This window comes from Mauremys reevesii, linkage group 23, assembly GCF_016161935.1.
Source record: "Mauremys reevesii isolate NIE-2019 linkage group 23, ASM1616193v1, whole genome shotgun sequence".
NCBI classification, from domain to species: Eukaryota; Metazoa; Chordata; order Testudines; family Geoemydidae; genus Mauremys; species Mauremys reevesii.
Genome location: NC_052645.1, coordinates 4,231,338 through 4,248,071, shown reverse-complemented (window position 1 = coordinate 4,248,071; position 16,734 = coordinate 4,231,338). Strand labels below are relative to the sequence as shown.

Below are 16,734 nucleotides of genomic sequence, written 5' to 3'. Positions count from 1 at the left end.
CTCCCTGAGAAGGGTCACAATATGTCTCTATGTTGATTCACCTGTCAAATTCACACAAGGAATGCTCCCTATAGCATAAAACTCTGCCATATGAAATCATGGAACATGTGCTCTTCACTCTGTGAAAGCATGTAAAGAATCCAAGCGCTGGAGGACAGGGTTTGGGTCCAGAGTGACCTAGACAAATTGGAGGATTGGGCCAAAAGAAATCTGAGGAGGTTCAACAAGGAGAAGTGCAGAGTCCTGCACTTAGGAAAGAAGAATCCCGTGCACTGCTACAGCCTGGGGACCGACTGGCTAAGCAGCAGTTCTTCAGAAAAGGAGCTGGGGATTACAGTGGATGAGAAGCTGGATATGAGTCAACAGTACCCCTGTTGCCAAGAAGGCTAACAGCAGATTGGGCTGCATTAGTAGAAGCATTGCCAGCAGCTTGAGGGAAGTGTGTTCATTTCAAACCTGCAGCTTATTCATTTCATTTGGTGACCCCTCCTAGTTCTTGTGTTTATGAGAAGTAGTAAATAATACTCCCTTCCTTGGTCCTTTAGAAGATATTATGTGACCCCCTCCTCCTTGTGTCTCATGTCTTGGGACCAACATGGATACACCACCACCGCAAACAACAAGGTTCAAAGTCAATGCACATGGGAGAAGCATCTTGTGTTTCATTCCTTATGTCCTAGTCCCATCGTGTGGCCATTTCCTTTTCTTCCTTTCTGTCAAAAGCTTTGGTGTTTTGCACAGAAACATTATTTCCCCAGGAGAGACCCAGGAGTGAGGGCTGCATTCCTGTGCCAAACAGTCACTAGAAGGAGGCAGACAAAGGCCTTTAGGATGAGGCGTCCGTCACTGTCAAAAAATCAACTCCCTCCTGTGGTTCCGCGGGCAGCAGGAGCAGCCGCAGCTCGGTGGCCCCTGGCAGCAGCACTCCTGGGGTGGCCGGAGCAGCAGCAGGCCCCCTGGGGCTCCCCCCCTCTGGGGCAGCAGCTGGAGTGGCAGCTGGTTGGCAGGGCTTCTCCCCTGGTAGCTGGTGCTCATTATCCATCAAATAAATCAAAACACTTCCACCTGCAAGTGGATTTAGCCCAGGACCCTCAGAGTCAGCAGCTCTTATAGCTCCCGCCCCCGCACTGAGCTCTCTGGTCAGGTGTCCTAGAGCCGGAAGCCTCCTGTTTAGATCCTAAAATAGCATTTTTGCACTTGGGGGGGGGTGAAATTTTTGACTGGACATTGCAGCTCCACCGTTATTTTATTGAATTGCTTGAAAACAGCAAGTGTAGAAAGTCTCCTAAGGGCCAGGCTCTCTGCCATGGAAACAGCTGCCCCTGCTCTCCAGGAGTCTGTGCGTTCCACCCAACAAAGTACAAACCTGCTCTGCACTGAAGGGGGGTCAGACAGTGACGGTAACACAAATCTTCCGACTATTAACCCAAGTCCCTTCCTTTCTTTAACCCAGGACGTGCCAGTCAACTGTGAGCCATGGTGTTACCTTCATCTTAAAATACCTCTCAGGACATTGAACAGAGGAAGTGAAACCCTCTCCCCCGAATGGCTCCCTGTTGAGGCGTTGTACCGTACCTGCCCCTGGAGACTGTCTGGTTTTATATCCTTAGAGCTTTTTCTCTTCAACCCCCTTATCCCAATCTCTGGGCCACCTCCACATTTCAGAGTTTAGAATTTACTGTCATCTCCCTCGTATGGCACTTTCCATGTGAATTAGACAAAGTGAGTGGGGGAAGCTCCCTGGCTAATGAAAAACCAATGCTCTGGGTGAGGCCTGAACTCATAACCCCAGCAGTGCATCTCCCTCACTAGCCACGTGTGCCCCTGTAGGTGCTTTATAGACAAGCTTGGGAAGTAGGGTAGTTACCTGGGTTTGTGAGTAACCACTTGGGTGACCTAATTGAGAGGCTGATGGTTCAAACCCAAGTGAAAATAGAGGTAGTTTCTTTTTAGTGTTGAGACCCCAGTACATTTTAACAGGCTGTAAAATGCCTCAATTCTGGTCTAGCCTCATTGGACAAGCATAAGGGGTACTTTTGCCAGCTGCACTGGTGGTATAGTGGCGAGCATACCTCCCTTCCAAGCAGTTGATCTGGGTTTGATTCCCAGCCAATGCAGGGATGTGATGTTTTCTCTGCTGGGAATTGGTTTAATTTCAGTCACATTGTATCAGTTTAGCAATGGAAGGAGAGAATCAATGTGCTGCAGGTCATTAAACACCCAGTGGAGGAAGAAAGGGGCGGGACTATACAATGAGCAGGTGAAGTCATCCTGGTATTACAATGTTTGGTTTATTATTTTTTTTCCTTTACTTCCCTCTCCCCAGGCAGCACATGGAGGCTCCCCTCCCACCATGGGTGTGCAGAGATGTGCCAGCAGCACTGAGGTGGCTCCCTGGCCACTCTGCCTCCGTCCCTCCGTGCCACTCCCAGAAATGCCCGGCATGTCCCAGCATCCCTTGGGGGGGGGAGTGTCTCCATGCACTGCTCCTGCCCCGAGTACCAACACCGCAGCTCCCATTGGCCAGAAACTGCAGCCAATGGGAGCTCTGGGGGGGGCGCCTGCAGGCAGCAGCACACGGAGATCCCCTGGCCCCACCCACCTAGGAGCTGCTGCCAGAGGGTTGTGTTTACCGGTCACTTTGGGAACTGCACTGCCCGGGGTAAGCGCCACCCCTCCTGCACCCCAACCCCCTCCCCCAGCGCAGAGCCAGCACCGTGCACCCAAATTTCCTCCCAGAGCTTTGCTTGTCTTCCTTTCACCCAGAACCATCCTTCTTCTCCTGGGCTGCAAGTAGCCATCCCTGGGAAGCCAAGAGGCAGGCACAGGATTCTACCTCCCAGCAGCCAACCGCACCTCCCCAGGCTTTGCAGAACGAATGGTGACGCTCTACTAACCCCACTTAGCCACCCTGAGACACTTAGCTTCTGCCCTGCCTTCCTCAGCTCGACTTTCCTCTTTTGCCCCATTCCCGCCTCACTTCCTCCTTTGGCAAGTCACACAGAAGAGCCGGCCGCCATAGGCCAATCTCCAAGGGCAGAGGAGACCAAGCCACAAGGCTTCAAAAGGTGCCTGGCCCAGATCCTCTAGCTTTCCCCTGCTGATGCTAAGGCTTTTTCTCAGCTCATTTCACTACCCTCTGTCATGCAGGGGTTGCGGTTGTCACAGGTGTTACCCAAAATTGCGCCAGCTAGTCAGTGTAGGGAGCACTAATGACCCACCAGAGTTTGGCAGAAAGCAGCACGTTTATTATATTGATAGCTAAGCTCAAACGAAGAAGGGGGAGAGGGTGACACACTCACGCTCCCAGGACAGGCACGGCACTGGAGATGTCAGGATTCTGCAAGGTAAGTTTCCCACAGCGCAGCTATGGACGGTGTGATGAAGGTAAGTCTTCCTGAGGCACAATGAAATACAACACAGAGAACCACTGGCCAGGCGGTCCGGGCAAAGGGCATTCACTGGAGGTACAAGCTTGTGAGTGCTCTCCTGAGCACAGGGCCCCTTCCCCTTTTAAGGGCCTGCACCTCATGGCCTGTGACTAGAGATGACTTGGCTGCATCTGGTTGGTCACACTCCACCTTGGGCAGTGTCCATGCTCTGGGTGTGTGAGTGCTGCCTAATTAGAGTCCCAGACACCTTGTCTACCTGGGAGCTCTTCTGCTCTTCAACCAGCCCATTCATCCCACCAGCATTCCAGGAGGGAGCGGGAGGGGGAAAGCCACTTCACAGGCATTCAGAGAGGGAGAGGAGACAAAAGTGGGAGCAGGGGAAGTATAATAGACCTTTTGAGCATAGAAATCACTGCTGCTCCTACAACCGCAGGGAATAGGCCAGTAGGAGCTGGGAAAATTAAGCCAGCATGTTTCTGCCTGGTTTTGAACCAGGGACCTTTTGCATGTTAGGTAAACGTGATAACCACTACACTACAGAAACTCTGTCCCAGTACCTTGCTCATCCCTTCATAAGACCATAAGAATGGCCATATTGGGTCAGACCAAAGGTCCATCCAACCCCGCATCCTATCTGCCAACAGTGGCCAATGCCAGCTGCCCCAGAGGGACTGAACCTAACAGGTAATGAGCAAGTGATTTCTCTCCTGACATCCATCTCCACCCTCTAACAAACAGAGGTTAGGGACACCATTCCTTACCCATCCTGGCTAATAGCCATTCATGGACTTAACCTCCATTCATTTATCTGCAAAAAGAACAAGGAGTACTTGTGGCACCTTAGAAACTAACAAATTTATTTGAGCATAAGCTTTCCTGGGCTAAAACCAACTTCATTGGATGCATGCAGCGGAAAATACAGCCGGAAGATATAGATTATCTATCTATCTATATACATACATACACACACACACACACACACACACACAGAAGATGCAAAATTGGGTGTTGCCATACACACTATAACGAGAGTGATCAGTTAAGGTGAGCTATTATCAGCAGGAGAAAAAAAAACCTTTTGTAGTGGCTTTCATGGCCTTTGAGAAAGCAAGACAGAGCCTTGGAAGGCCCCGCAGGATTTGTGGCACAGGAATTGTTCTCAGATTCCACTGAGACTTCAACTCAGATTGCAGGATTCAAAGTCCTGAGTGCTGGCCCTTACACCATGGGACCAGCAGAGCACCTGTTGATTACTGTAGACTTCCAGCAGGGAGGACTCTGTGGGCAGGGGCGGCTCTAGGCATTTTGCCGCCCCAAGCACGGCAGGCAGGTTGCCTTCGGCGGCTTGCCTGCAGGAGGTCCGCCGAAGTCGCAGGACCAGCGGACCCTTTGCAGGCATGCCGCCGAAGGCAGCCTGCGTGGCGACCGGCAGAGCACCCCCCGCGGCTTGCTGTCCCAAGCACGCACTTGGTGTGCTGGGGCCTGGAGCCACCCCTGTCTGTGGGGACAATTTTTTCTGGCAGGGAGGACTCAGTGGGAAGATGCCTCTCTGGCCAGCCCTGCATTTGCTCAGAAAGTCAGCACCCAGCACTTTGCTGCAGGCCCAGAGGCCTTTCTTCCTCCAGACTGTGAGGCCAGTGGACAGGTGAGGCAGTAGCACCTTCAGTCCCAGGCAGTAAAGGGCCCTTACTAGGAAAGGCCATGTCCTGAAAAGGAAAAACTAAAGTAAAGGAGAGTCCTTCTAAAAATCCTTGGGGATGTCACAGGGGGGAAAGTATTTCTTTGCCTGACTAGGGACTTGAACCCTGGACCCTCAGATTAAAAGTCTGATGCTCTGCCAACTGAGCTAGCCAGGCTCACATTTTAAAGAGGCAAATTTCATGCAGAAGAGAAACTAGTCAAGAAAAATGAGGGCAGGAAACAATACAGAAAACCTGCTACTCTTATTCTCTTAGCAGTCCTAGCCCCAGCCTGCTCCTCCATCTGGTGCCTTGAGGCCTTATTCTTTTTTTTTGTTAAATATCAAATCCAGGAGAAAACACAGTTATACAAAGCAAAACGAAATCACAAACAGAAATGTCATTGGAAATACAGAAATAAAAAAGGAAAATGCAATCCCCATCACTTTATCATGTCTGGGCAATTCCTGTATCAAGAGCACCCGCGAAGGTCCCTGTGTGCTTATGAGAAACCTGGAGGAACTCATACCACAACCTGAACATGAAACTTAACTGCTCCCAGGTGCTGCAGTAAAACCCTTTCCCTGCTGTGACCTTGCACTCCATAGGATTTTATGAAAATATGCTAATGAGTGTGAATATAAAGTGACTGGACAATGCTTCATGCAAAAGGTCTCTTGTAAGGTATCATTACAAAGGTTATAATCTACTGTGTGTGTTCATCCTATTTGTATGAACCGATCATTCTTGGATCTGAAACTAGAAATATGAACTATAACTCTGAGGTCCTGTTGTAATGATGCAAAGTGTGGGCCATTAACAGTGGTTTGGACTCTTGATGGCTCCCATTAACCAGGACAATTGACTGTAGATGGCTCTGTCCTGCACCATCTGTGAGTCAGGCCAGGAAGAATGAAGGCTTGGGGGTCTCACAGGATATGTGACCATGTCACCTGGTACAGGAATCCATCTTAAACCTGGGGCTCTTCCCCAGGAGAGAGAGACAAAAGATTCCTGCCTTGTACCAAAGCTCTATAAGAGGGTGGAACTGAACAAACATGCTGCAGTCATGAGACATCCCCTAGCTACCACCTGAACTGGAACAAGGGCTATACCAGGTGAAAAGATTGGGTCCAGACAAGAAATAAGTCTAGTCTTTGCAGATGTGACCTTTCCCTCCAGTGCTGGAGGATTCGCCCTTCTCATCTACCATTGTCCCAAGCAGCACAGCGGGTGGGAATCTTAAATGTACAGAGAAGACTTAGGAGCAGAAACCCCCCCAGACCTTCCATGCAATTGGCACTTGCCCCTGATGAGCAGGATTAAAATTCCTTCAGGGAGACTGGTGGGCCCCATCCCCTCTGGGGATGAGCAAAGCAGCAGGGTGAAAAGTATTGGAGATGTTGGGGATTGAACCCAGGGCCTCATACATGCAAAGCATGTGCTCTACCACTGAGCTACATCCCCATATGGGCCATGTGTGCTATAGGTTACACTCAGAGCCCTCCTGTTTCCAGAGCACCTAGTGACCTAAAAGCAGCATGAGGGACACATTCCCTGCTCTGAGGCCAAAATAATACACTGATGATAATAAGAAGTATATAGAAAGATTTTGCAGTCACTATGGGCATAACTATGATGATTGTTTCGTGTTTCACTCTTAATATCTGGCACCACCACTGCCTTTCCCTTTAGTCTTGCAGTTAACAAAGGGTAAAACTAAACATCACTTCAGATACAAGGGAGTGTTTGTGTTCATTCCTGTTAGCTACACAGGGGTTTGATGTAGCTGCTTTCAATCCTCTGGTTCTGCCGGGATAAGTAACATTTCAGGGTGTCACTGAACTGAAGAGAGGAGATCATTTTTTGACAGGTTATGCCTCCTCTTAAGGGTGTTTGTCTGGCTGGCAGCCCTGGTGCCCAGGTCTCTCCTGAGGGAAGAAAGTTTCTGTGCAAAATACTAAAACTTTTAACAGAGAGGAGGAAAAGGCCATGGCAACATGATGGGGCCAGTATGTACCACAACATGGTTCTTCTATGTGGCATGACTCTGAACACTGACTGATCTCCACTCCCTTGGATTTGAAGAGATGTTTAGTTGTGCACCTGGGAACATATAAGGCTGAAGCAATTTTATGGATGGTGACAGTACGATTGAAGGGTTATTTAATGTTGTAAAAATTGTAAAAACACTGAGCTTAAACTGGAACTGCCTGTTAGTAAAGGCTGGTTTCCCCACGTCAGTTCCATAAGCTCTGCTAGAAACACCCTGGGTTCTCTCCTGCCTCGGTGGGAACTAGAGGGAATCGTCCCCTGCTGCCCTTGGCTTCAGGCTGGTTTTTCTGGGGAGGGGACGTGGAATTGATTTGTTTGCTGTTGAGAAGGGAGCCAGGCCAGTTCTCAGGGAACGAGAACTCCCAGCATCTTCCCAGCCCAGGCTGCTGCCCTGTCCCAGCCTCTGTTCCCCTTGGGGCCCTGGGCGTTTGACTCTAGAGCAGGCCGGGAGCAGCAGCTGAGGCAGAGGACAGCCTGGGCCGGGCAGATAAGAAGGAGTTTAGCCAGCAAAAAAGGTAAAATGGCAGGGGAGTGTTACCGTGGACTCAATGGCATTTCTCCATTGGTCTGTCTGCTTTGGGGCAAGCACAATAACACGTCCTGCTGCATTCGTTATTTCAAAGGGCAGTTTAGGATTTTCATTCTCACACATGGTGCACAAAGCAGGACTCAACCTTTGCCGTAAACTAAACAAGCTGCTCACAGATTCTGGCAGCCACAATGAGCATTTGGGTGAGAGCTCAGACCTGCCCCTGTCTCATAGGCAGGGGGTCATCTGTGTGGGGACTGGACCACTGACCTACCCGCTCCTAACTCCCAAATGTTCAGTAACTCTATTGTCAGTGCCTGTGAGTGTTATTTAAACCATAAGAAAAACCACACTGGGCTGGACCAAAGGCCCATCTAGCTCTGAACCTTGTCTTCTGAGAGTAGCCAATAACAGGTACCCCAACATCCAGCCAACAAGGCACCACTGGGAGTTGAACCTAGGATCTCCTGTTAATGAAACAGAGGCTTTAACCAACTAAGCCATGGTGCCTGTGGGTAGCTGTAACACACTGTCTGCCCACACCTGACTCCCTGCCATCGCCACCAGGGCCTGACAAGCTTTGCTTGTGTTTGGATTCTGCAAAGCAGAGGAGCAGGTGAGGTTTTCCTTGCAAGTTGTGTGTGAGTGAATCTTTGGCCAGGTCTGCACTACAAAGTTGTTTCAGCAGAATTATATTGCTCAGGTGTGTGAAAAACACACAACGCTCTCTCGGTCGGCAGCTTGTGGCTGGTGTACATACTGCAATGCCACATCTGGCGACAAAACTGCCCTGTTTTGGTGACAAAATAAAACGACTTCAATGAGAGGTCTAGAGCTTTTTGCAGCAAACTTAAAGTAACAGAGTAAATGCTGCTGTTCATTATATCACCATAACTGGCCTTCCCAGTATCCCACAATGCCCGCCGTGAACTCACCTGCCCTGCACTCCTGCTACAGAGCGATGGGCCCCTCCCCTTTCATCACACTGGGAAGTTCTGACAGCTGAGCCTGCTGCTCTGCTCCGGCAGCCAGGAGCAAATCACTGCCGTGGATGCTGCTCTCTCCCGCCCTGCGAACAGAGAGCCGGGTGGTGGGAACTTCCTGTAGGGGGGCCACTGGCATCCGAACTGTGACACACCCATGACACCCCTTCCCTTGAGGAGGCTCTTACCTTCTAAACAGGGATGGCTGGTCTCTAGTAAAATCACTAAAAGGGAAGGAGAAAACTCGAAAGAGGTTCCTCCTGGCGCTCACGTACGTGAACCCGAATACTCTCTCAATCCTCAAAGAGAGACCTGGAGAAGGAGACTTGCTGAAGCAAAGCCACAGGGGTCTCTGAGGTTTCCCTGGCCCCTCGCCCCTGTACTGCCTGGCTGATGTCAGCATCTCTCTGTGAGGTCACCACCTCCCCACCACCTTTGACCAATAGTCTGAGGTCCTGTAAAAGGCCTTTGTGATGTCACTGCCACACCCCTCCCTTGCTGTGCTAATGTCCTGCCCCTGGCCAGGCACTTTGGAGGTTTGAGCTACTCCCTGTGGATCACCCCACTCAAGGAGCGTTCGTTCTAGGAAGCAAGCCGGCTAGACAGGAAAACATCAGACGCTGCTCCCAATGCTATACTCAGTTTTTCAGAAATTATTCGACTTGATGGCCAGAAGAGACCATTAGAGCATCTAATCTGACCACCTGCATATCACAGGCCTCCTGTATGACACAATAGCTACTTTTGGGGCAAACACATTCCAGAAAGGCACCTAGTCTTCATTAAATGACATCAAGAGATTGTGAATCCACCACTTTCCTTGGTAGCTTGTTCCTGTGGTGAATCATCCTCGCTGTTGAATATTTGTATCTTCTTTCTAATATGAATTTGTCTCTTTTCACCTTCCAGCCATTGGGTCTTGTTATGCCTTTCTCTCCTCGATTAAAAAGCCCTTTCATACCCAATCTTTTGTCTCCATTAAGGCCCTTCAACACTTCAATGAAGTCACCTTTCAATCTTCTTTTGATAAGCTAAACAGGTTGAGCTCATTCAATAGCTCACTAGAAGGCATTTTTCTCCAGCCCTCAGAACATTTGTCATCAGACTCCTGAACTGCAACTGGATGTGGCTCTTGTTCTTCTGCACAACACAGCCCTGGAGAAGAGGGATCTGCAAATGTATATTCATGTGATACCTTTGTATAATTGATGAAAACATAAACTAGACACTTAGAGGATTGGAACTGATTTCAGCTGATGGACAGCTTTGCTAGGTTTTTATGCATTTGGACAGTGAAATGTTGAGTGTTTACATTGATATCAAGCACTCCTGTACAGAGGAGGCCCTGAACATAATGGAGAATGGAAATGAAAATGTTTTCCTTTTTTTAAAAAAAAGAAAGAAGGTTATAAGAGAACACAGGGGTTTGAGCTGAGGACCACTTGATCTGCAGTTAAGCACTCTACCACTGAGCTATACCCCTATGCCGACAGGAGTATGGAATAGTGATCTCCAGGACTTTGAAGGACAAACCCTGATTCATCGAGCTCCTTTGCCATTCCCAGACCACAGGTGGTTTTAAAAATGGGGTTTGATTAAACTTCTTAAATGTGGCAAACACCACAGCTTGCACACCCACCAATATAGCTTCTCCCACTGACATAGCTGCCACCTTATGGGAAGTGGATTAACTGCACCCACAGGGAAACTCTCTCCCCTCAGCATAGAGCAGTGGTTCTCAAACTGTGTCAGGACCCCAAAGTGGGTCATAACCCTGTTTTAATGGGGTCGCCAGGGCTGGCATTAGACTTGTTGGTGCCTGGGGCTGAATCCCTCAAGCTCTGGTTTTGCCCACCCCTAACTGGGGCAGGGCTCAGGCTTTGCCTCCTCTGCCTGTGCTCAGTGTAGAGGGGCTTGGTGTGTCTTTCTAGGGTCAGGTAGTAAGTTTTTTTGTTTTTTTTTTTTTTGCAAAAAGGGGTTGCAGTGAAAGGAAGTTTGAGAAACCCTGGCATAGAGCCTCTGAATATGTCTAGACTTGGCTCCCTGTGGCAGATCAGACACTGAAAGTACAGCCATGGAGACACCACACACCAGCCTTGCCTAGCAGGCAAGAAACAAACCTCCACAGACAAATGCCTGTTGTTTTTTAACCCATCTCCCTAAGCCCTCAGCCACCACCACTTAACAAAGGGGCTTTTCTACACTATGGTTCTGGTCTCACTGAAGGGTCATTTCCAATTGTTTGCTCAGACCAGCATTAGGGGAAATGGTGCCCTGGGCAAAGCTTGTACTTTGGCACTTCCCCACTGCCCCTGGATGATCCCCCCTCCCCCTTTACCGCTAGCTCCTGCACTCCCAGCCCTTGCACCTCCTTCACCCCTAACTCCTGCCCCCTCCTGTGCCCCCTTTGCCCTTAACTCCCTGGGCCACCAGCCATTGCCCCTGTGGAAGCCAGTAAATAATTAACAAGGTTTTGAAGAGATCTTAATGAATGTTAGTTAGCATGAGTTAGGTTAACTGTGACCCTGGTGATGTGAGGAAGCAAGATAATGTAAGACAGAGTGAATTGTGTGAAAGTTATTACGACCTTGCAATATGCAGTCTTGCAGTCTTGTTTTTCTAGTGAGATAGCAGAACAGCTTATGTATAAACAAAATGTATTTGTTGCTTTTTACTGTCTGTATTATTGCTAGAAATTGTCTGTAAAAGGTATAAAGGCTTGCTGTGATTGTTTACCAGTTGAGAGACCTGTCCAGGACCCTGTGTCCTATGGCACTCTCTCCCTCCATGGTAATTACTGGAGAAATAATAAAGTATTTGATTTTGCTGCATCCAAACAAAAAGTGAGAACTGAGTTTTTCTTCGACAATTTGGGGGCTCGTCCGGGATGGCAACGCCCACGGACCCACAGACAACTACTACGGATCATTCCCCTTCGAACCCCATGGCGCCACATGAGAGGTATGAGACCTTTTGAAATCTCTATTGGGGTATCGGAGGAGGACTTTCCGTGAGGACGTCTGTCTCTCTGTTGGGCTCACGCCATCTGAACTTATTGACTGTGCAGCAGGATCAGATGCAAAGTGGTATTGGGGAGAGGCCCCAATAAGGTTAGTTTATTGTAGTACTGGGAACTGCTGAGTTGGCCAAGGAAATGCATAAGGTAATGCATGAGGTAATGCATAAGGTAATGCATAAGGTAATGCATAGGTAAATGCATTAGAATGCACCGGTGCTGAGGGGTTTTTACCGCCTGAAGAGGGGTTGTCATACCGCCTCATGGTATTGGTCCGGACCAGGTAAAGATGCATTATGGTTTAAAAAAAAAAAGATAAAAAGGTTGAAAAAAGGTTAAAAAGAAAAAGGAAGAAAAGGAGGCCTTGGTGTGTGTGTGTACACCAGTGTGAGTGGCTGTTACCGGGCTAGCCCGGTAACTAGTGGATCTTTAGGAGATCCGACCCACGGTGGGCTGACTCAGCCTGGCATAGTCCGGCGAGGAAGCTGCCTGGGTCTAGGAGTGTGTGAACCCATCTTCCCTCCCCTTTCCTTGTGAGTCTCTCCTGTGTGAGTGGAAAATGGGTAAGGGACTGTCTAAATATTCCACCTTACCCCCTAAGGGTGCCCCAGCATATTACATGTACGTACATTATGGTCCTAAAACCTGCAGGTATTTAAATGATTGGAATCTGTATACACGTGAAAATTCATTTAAACAATGCCCATTAGAAGGTACCTTCAATCTAGATAAGATCATATATCTCAGTGGAGCTTTTAATCACAAAGAAAAACCTCTGTCACAGTGTGAGCAATTTGTCTAGGAACGGGTTAATTTGAAATTCGGCTTAGCCCAGAGATAAAGGAGAAGTTGTTTTGTCTTCAAGGTCATGAATTAGTGCGGACTATGCTAAGTGCAAAGAAAACTGCTTTCAGCCCCAGCTGCTTGTGGAAAATAGAGGCACTACAAGTTACAGAATTGGAATTATATTTGCAAAGCTTAACTTCCCAGTGAGACATGTGTGAGTATTGAAGTGGCTTAAGGCTTGGGGCATTCATTTTTTTCCTGAGTGATGTGGGAGTGTTCCCAATACTCTCCATTGTTGTTTTATTATTTTTAATGAAGCTTTAAAATTTGGATATATGGTGTGATTTCTCTATCTACCCCCCCCCCCCCAGTCCTGCAATGTCAGTTTGATCACCTGACATAAGGGATAATTGGTAACAGAAATTTGTCACAGTTTGGTGAGCAATAGAGAATTGGGAAACTCTGTAGAATTTACACCATCTATCTGTTTTACCCTTGTTATTTTATGTTTGCTTTGTTTGGTATTGTTTGGTATTATATGATAAGAATTGTATGGTTAAAGGTGAGCCCTAATAGACTAAGGAGACACTATTTGGTTTTGGTGCACTATTTAGCTTTGGCTCTGTTTTGTTTAACCGGTTACTGATGTTTTTCTGCTCTGTTCATTTGGGCGTTAGGTGTGTGAGCGGAACTGAACTTCTCATTCGTAATTCCTCAGGGTGGAAGCCATGTGTGCGATGAAGCTCTGAGGTTGTCCTGAGATTTTTACAGTCCCGCCCCCCCCGTAGCGGACAATATAATAGAAGTGGAAAAATCTGGCTTAGACTGTAATTTTTTCTGCTCTCTGTGTACTTTTCTTTTTTGTTTAAGTGTCAGCAGACAAATGGGTGGGTCTCTGGGTAGACCCCCAAAGGGGTTTGGATTATGTGTTAAGTAAATGGCCTTTACCCAATGGCCATGTATTTTTGCCCAGGTGGCAAGCCTTACTAGGGAGGACTCGAGTAGTTTGGGAGTAAAATTGTTTTAGGGACAAGACCAGAAGGGTGAGGGCTAGTTGTGAAGCCCACCCTCCTAGCTAAACTGGTAGTGCCTAGGATAGGGACGATTTAGCAAGAAAAAAAAGGATCGGGCCCAGGCAGGCGGGCAACAGACAGAGAGATTTGGAAAACAGGTTGGAAACTTTTGAGGGTGTAGTGGAAAGAAGGAGTGAGTGAATATAAGCATGAGGATTTCAAATACTCAGAAGGATATTTGGAATGGTGATTTGCATTGGTAAAGTGGCTGTTGGAAGGAAAAAACAATTGATTTTTAAGGGAAAATGAAAAATTGACTCTGTGTTTGCTGGGGGGAACAGCACTTGAACTTTGTGAAAAAGCTAAAGAGAACAGTTTTTTGGTGTCTTTGACATGTTTGTGAATGAATTCAGGCAAAGAAATTATTAGATTGCACTCATTTGGCTATGAACAATTTTGTTAAATCAGTTGAAGAATGTATACAGTGCTATGTAATGAAATTTTATTAGGCCCTACAGGCACTATATGTGGGGATGTTTTCTTTCAGTGTTTAAAAGCAGGAGTTAACAGTAAAAAAAAAAAAAAGCAAGCCAGAGAGCATCTGTGTTAATGCAAATTAACTAACTGATAAGGTAGAGGCCGCTGAACCAGGGCTGTCTAAGAAGCACATACGAGAAAATATGGGGTAATTCCTCTGTTTTGCCTAGAATCAACAAGAGTATTTGTATATTTTAAGTATTTAACTGCCCGGAAGGGGTGGACCTCTGTTTTTGTCTTTCAGATAATCAAAGAAAACTAATGCCAGCTGCACAGCATTCAACGTACCTTGATTTACTGGCACAGTAAAAAAAATATGTTGTGTGTTCTATGTTCTGTCTTGTTGTGTTTTTTTTCGTGGCCAGAATTGTTGTGTTTAATATTTTCATGAGATGGTCTGATTTGATATCAAGCGGAAATGTTGGATCGAGATGCTGATACTTGTTTTGTTCAATTTAGAATACAAAGTGTTTGGTTACATCAGAAAATGTGATATACTAAAGTCTAATACATTTTCTTCAGTAAGAGAAAGAAACTACATTGGCCAAATCTTTTAATTGAGAATTGTTGTTAAAATCATACTGACAGTCTTTGGAAGCAAGGACATGAAAAGTTAACCCACTCCCCATATTGTACAAGGGATCCTTCTGGCTACCTCAGACTTTTAGCCAGAGGGCTGGGGATGGTGGATAGCTATTGGACTAGAAGTTATATTAAGTGAACTTCTCAAAGTGGGTGTGCTTGTCCTGGCTTGTTCTTCCAAAGTTCTGTAATAAGGTTAATTGCCCAAACAGACTATTGATATACAGTGCTACCCCCACCTTTACCTTTGCATCGGTCTTTCCTAAACAGCACATAACCTTCCATACCTGTACACTTGTAGATCTAGTATCTGTCCCCACCCTCCTGGCTATATCTGTTGTTATCTTGTTGTCAGTGTCTAGTTTAAAGCTCTTTTAATCAGATGAGCCAGCCTCCCTCCTGAAGTCTACTTCCTTCCTACTTAGGTGGAGCCCATCCCTTGAGAACAGTTGTCTGTCCCCAAAAGCCTCCTCCTTGTAACACCCCTCAGCCAACTATTAATCGTCACGATCCAGGTAGAATCCCACTGAAGATCACCTGAGCCTCATTCCTTGAGCGTCTTACCCAACCTGGCATAGTCTCTTCCTACATGAAGGATGATCAAAGGGTTCAACCTCAGGTCCAAGCACCCGGTAGACAGCACACCTTCTGTTCTCCGGATCGTCACAGGCCTATGGAATCCCCAATCACGTAGACCTGCCTTCGCCTGGGGACAGCACGGTCCTCTAACCTATCCCCCATTCCCCCTGGTTGCAAGCTCCTTCCATTCCTATCATCCCTTGTGGTTATTTTAGTGAAAGGGTATATGTGGCATACATTGACTGATAATACTTCTGTACTGTATAACAGTACTGTTTATGTGTTCATGGTATGAAAAAGTGTATAATTGAAGAGTAAAAGTTTCCTTTGTAGGTTAAATGGAAAAAAACAACCAGAGAATGGCTAACATGCGCTGGCCCCAGTCAAGGACACCGCTTGGCTGCCTACCAAGGGAAAGGGGGGGGGGGGAATGGTTGCTGCAATTACACGAGATTGGTGTGCAGCGGCCAGCCCACTCTCCTCCTTGGGGACCTTTTGTAGATATTCAGATTGATTTTATTTCAATGTCTACATGTTGTGGTTATGGATATGTATTAGTTTTAGTTTATGTATTTACCACTTGGGTTGAAGCTTTTCCCTGCAGGACAGTAGATGTCTTTGCTTACAGATTTTGTACCACGTTTTGGCATCCCTGTGACTATCAACAGTGGTCGTGGAACTCACTTTACTGGACAGATTGTAAAGGAGTTATGTGCAACTCACTGCCCTCACCACCCAGAATCTGCTGGGACAGTGGAATGCCAGAACGGGATTTTAAAGAATAAAGTGGCCAGATGCCCTTCCTTTGGCACTGATGTGTTTGAGAACCATTCCCAATCGAACGACTGGACTTAGCCCTCATGAAATTTGACAGGACACCCAATGCTGACTACCAACTGCACCCCCACTAACCCCAGCTCAGATGGACATTCATTTGCTGGATAACATAATGCTTAAATATTGTCAGGCACTAATGAAATGTGTTAAGTCTTTTTATACACAGGTGATGGAAGCACTACCAAAGGATCCTGTGCAACCTTGCCACTCGTTGGAACCAGGAGCCTGCGTCTACATAAAGATCCATCAGCGAAAGACTGCCTTGGCTCCATGCTGGAAAGGTCCTTTCCAAGTCCTGCTGACTACCAACACCATTGTGCAGTGCCACAGACTGACTGCTTGGACCCAGGATTTTCACTGCACAAAGACCCCTCCACATCAGGAGAATTTTCCTATTGATGATTAGCCTATTCTTTCTTCTAGTTCTACTGTGCTTCTGGACAGCAGGGAAAAAGCTCCCTTGTCCACTGACAAACCAACTGTGCCTTTGGACTTTTCTCGAAAAAGCACAGCTATTACAGGGTGATATGTGCTGGAAACCTCTCCCCTGTAGGATGCTAAACCTCGATTGTTTTGGGAAAGAAGAAGACACACTCACTCCACTGACATTGCCAAAGTCCAGGAATTCCTGACTGAAAAGGACACTGAGAACTGACCCTGGTGAAGAAACAAAAAATTACATACTGGCAGGAAGAAATTTGTGGGACCCATGCTTGGGACTGTGGTATTAATTGGATTTTGGGGTT

The 16,734-nt window shown here is 47.2% G+C and overlaps 3 non-coding genes across 3 annotated transcripts; all 3 read right to left on the bottom strand.

Annotated features, from left to right (window-relative positions):
- Positions 1-3,863: 3,863 nt before the first annotated feature.
- TRNAV-AAC lies at positions 3,864-3,936 on the bottom strand. The gene has a single exon. It is a non-coding gene; the product is annotated as a tRNA-Val (tRNA).
- Positions 3,937-5,175: 1,239 nt separating this feature from the next.
- TRNAK-UUU lies at positions 5,176-5,248 on the bottom strand. The gene has a single exon. It is a non-coding gene; the product is annotated as a tRNA-Lys (tRNA).
- Positions 5,249-6,466: 1,218 nt separating this feature from the next.
- Positions 6,467-6,538, bottom strand: TRNAA-UGC. The gene has a single exon. It is a non-coding gene; the product is annotated as a tRNA-Ala (tRNA).
- Between the last annotated feature and the right edge of the window lie 10,196 nt (positions 6,539-16,734).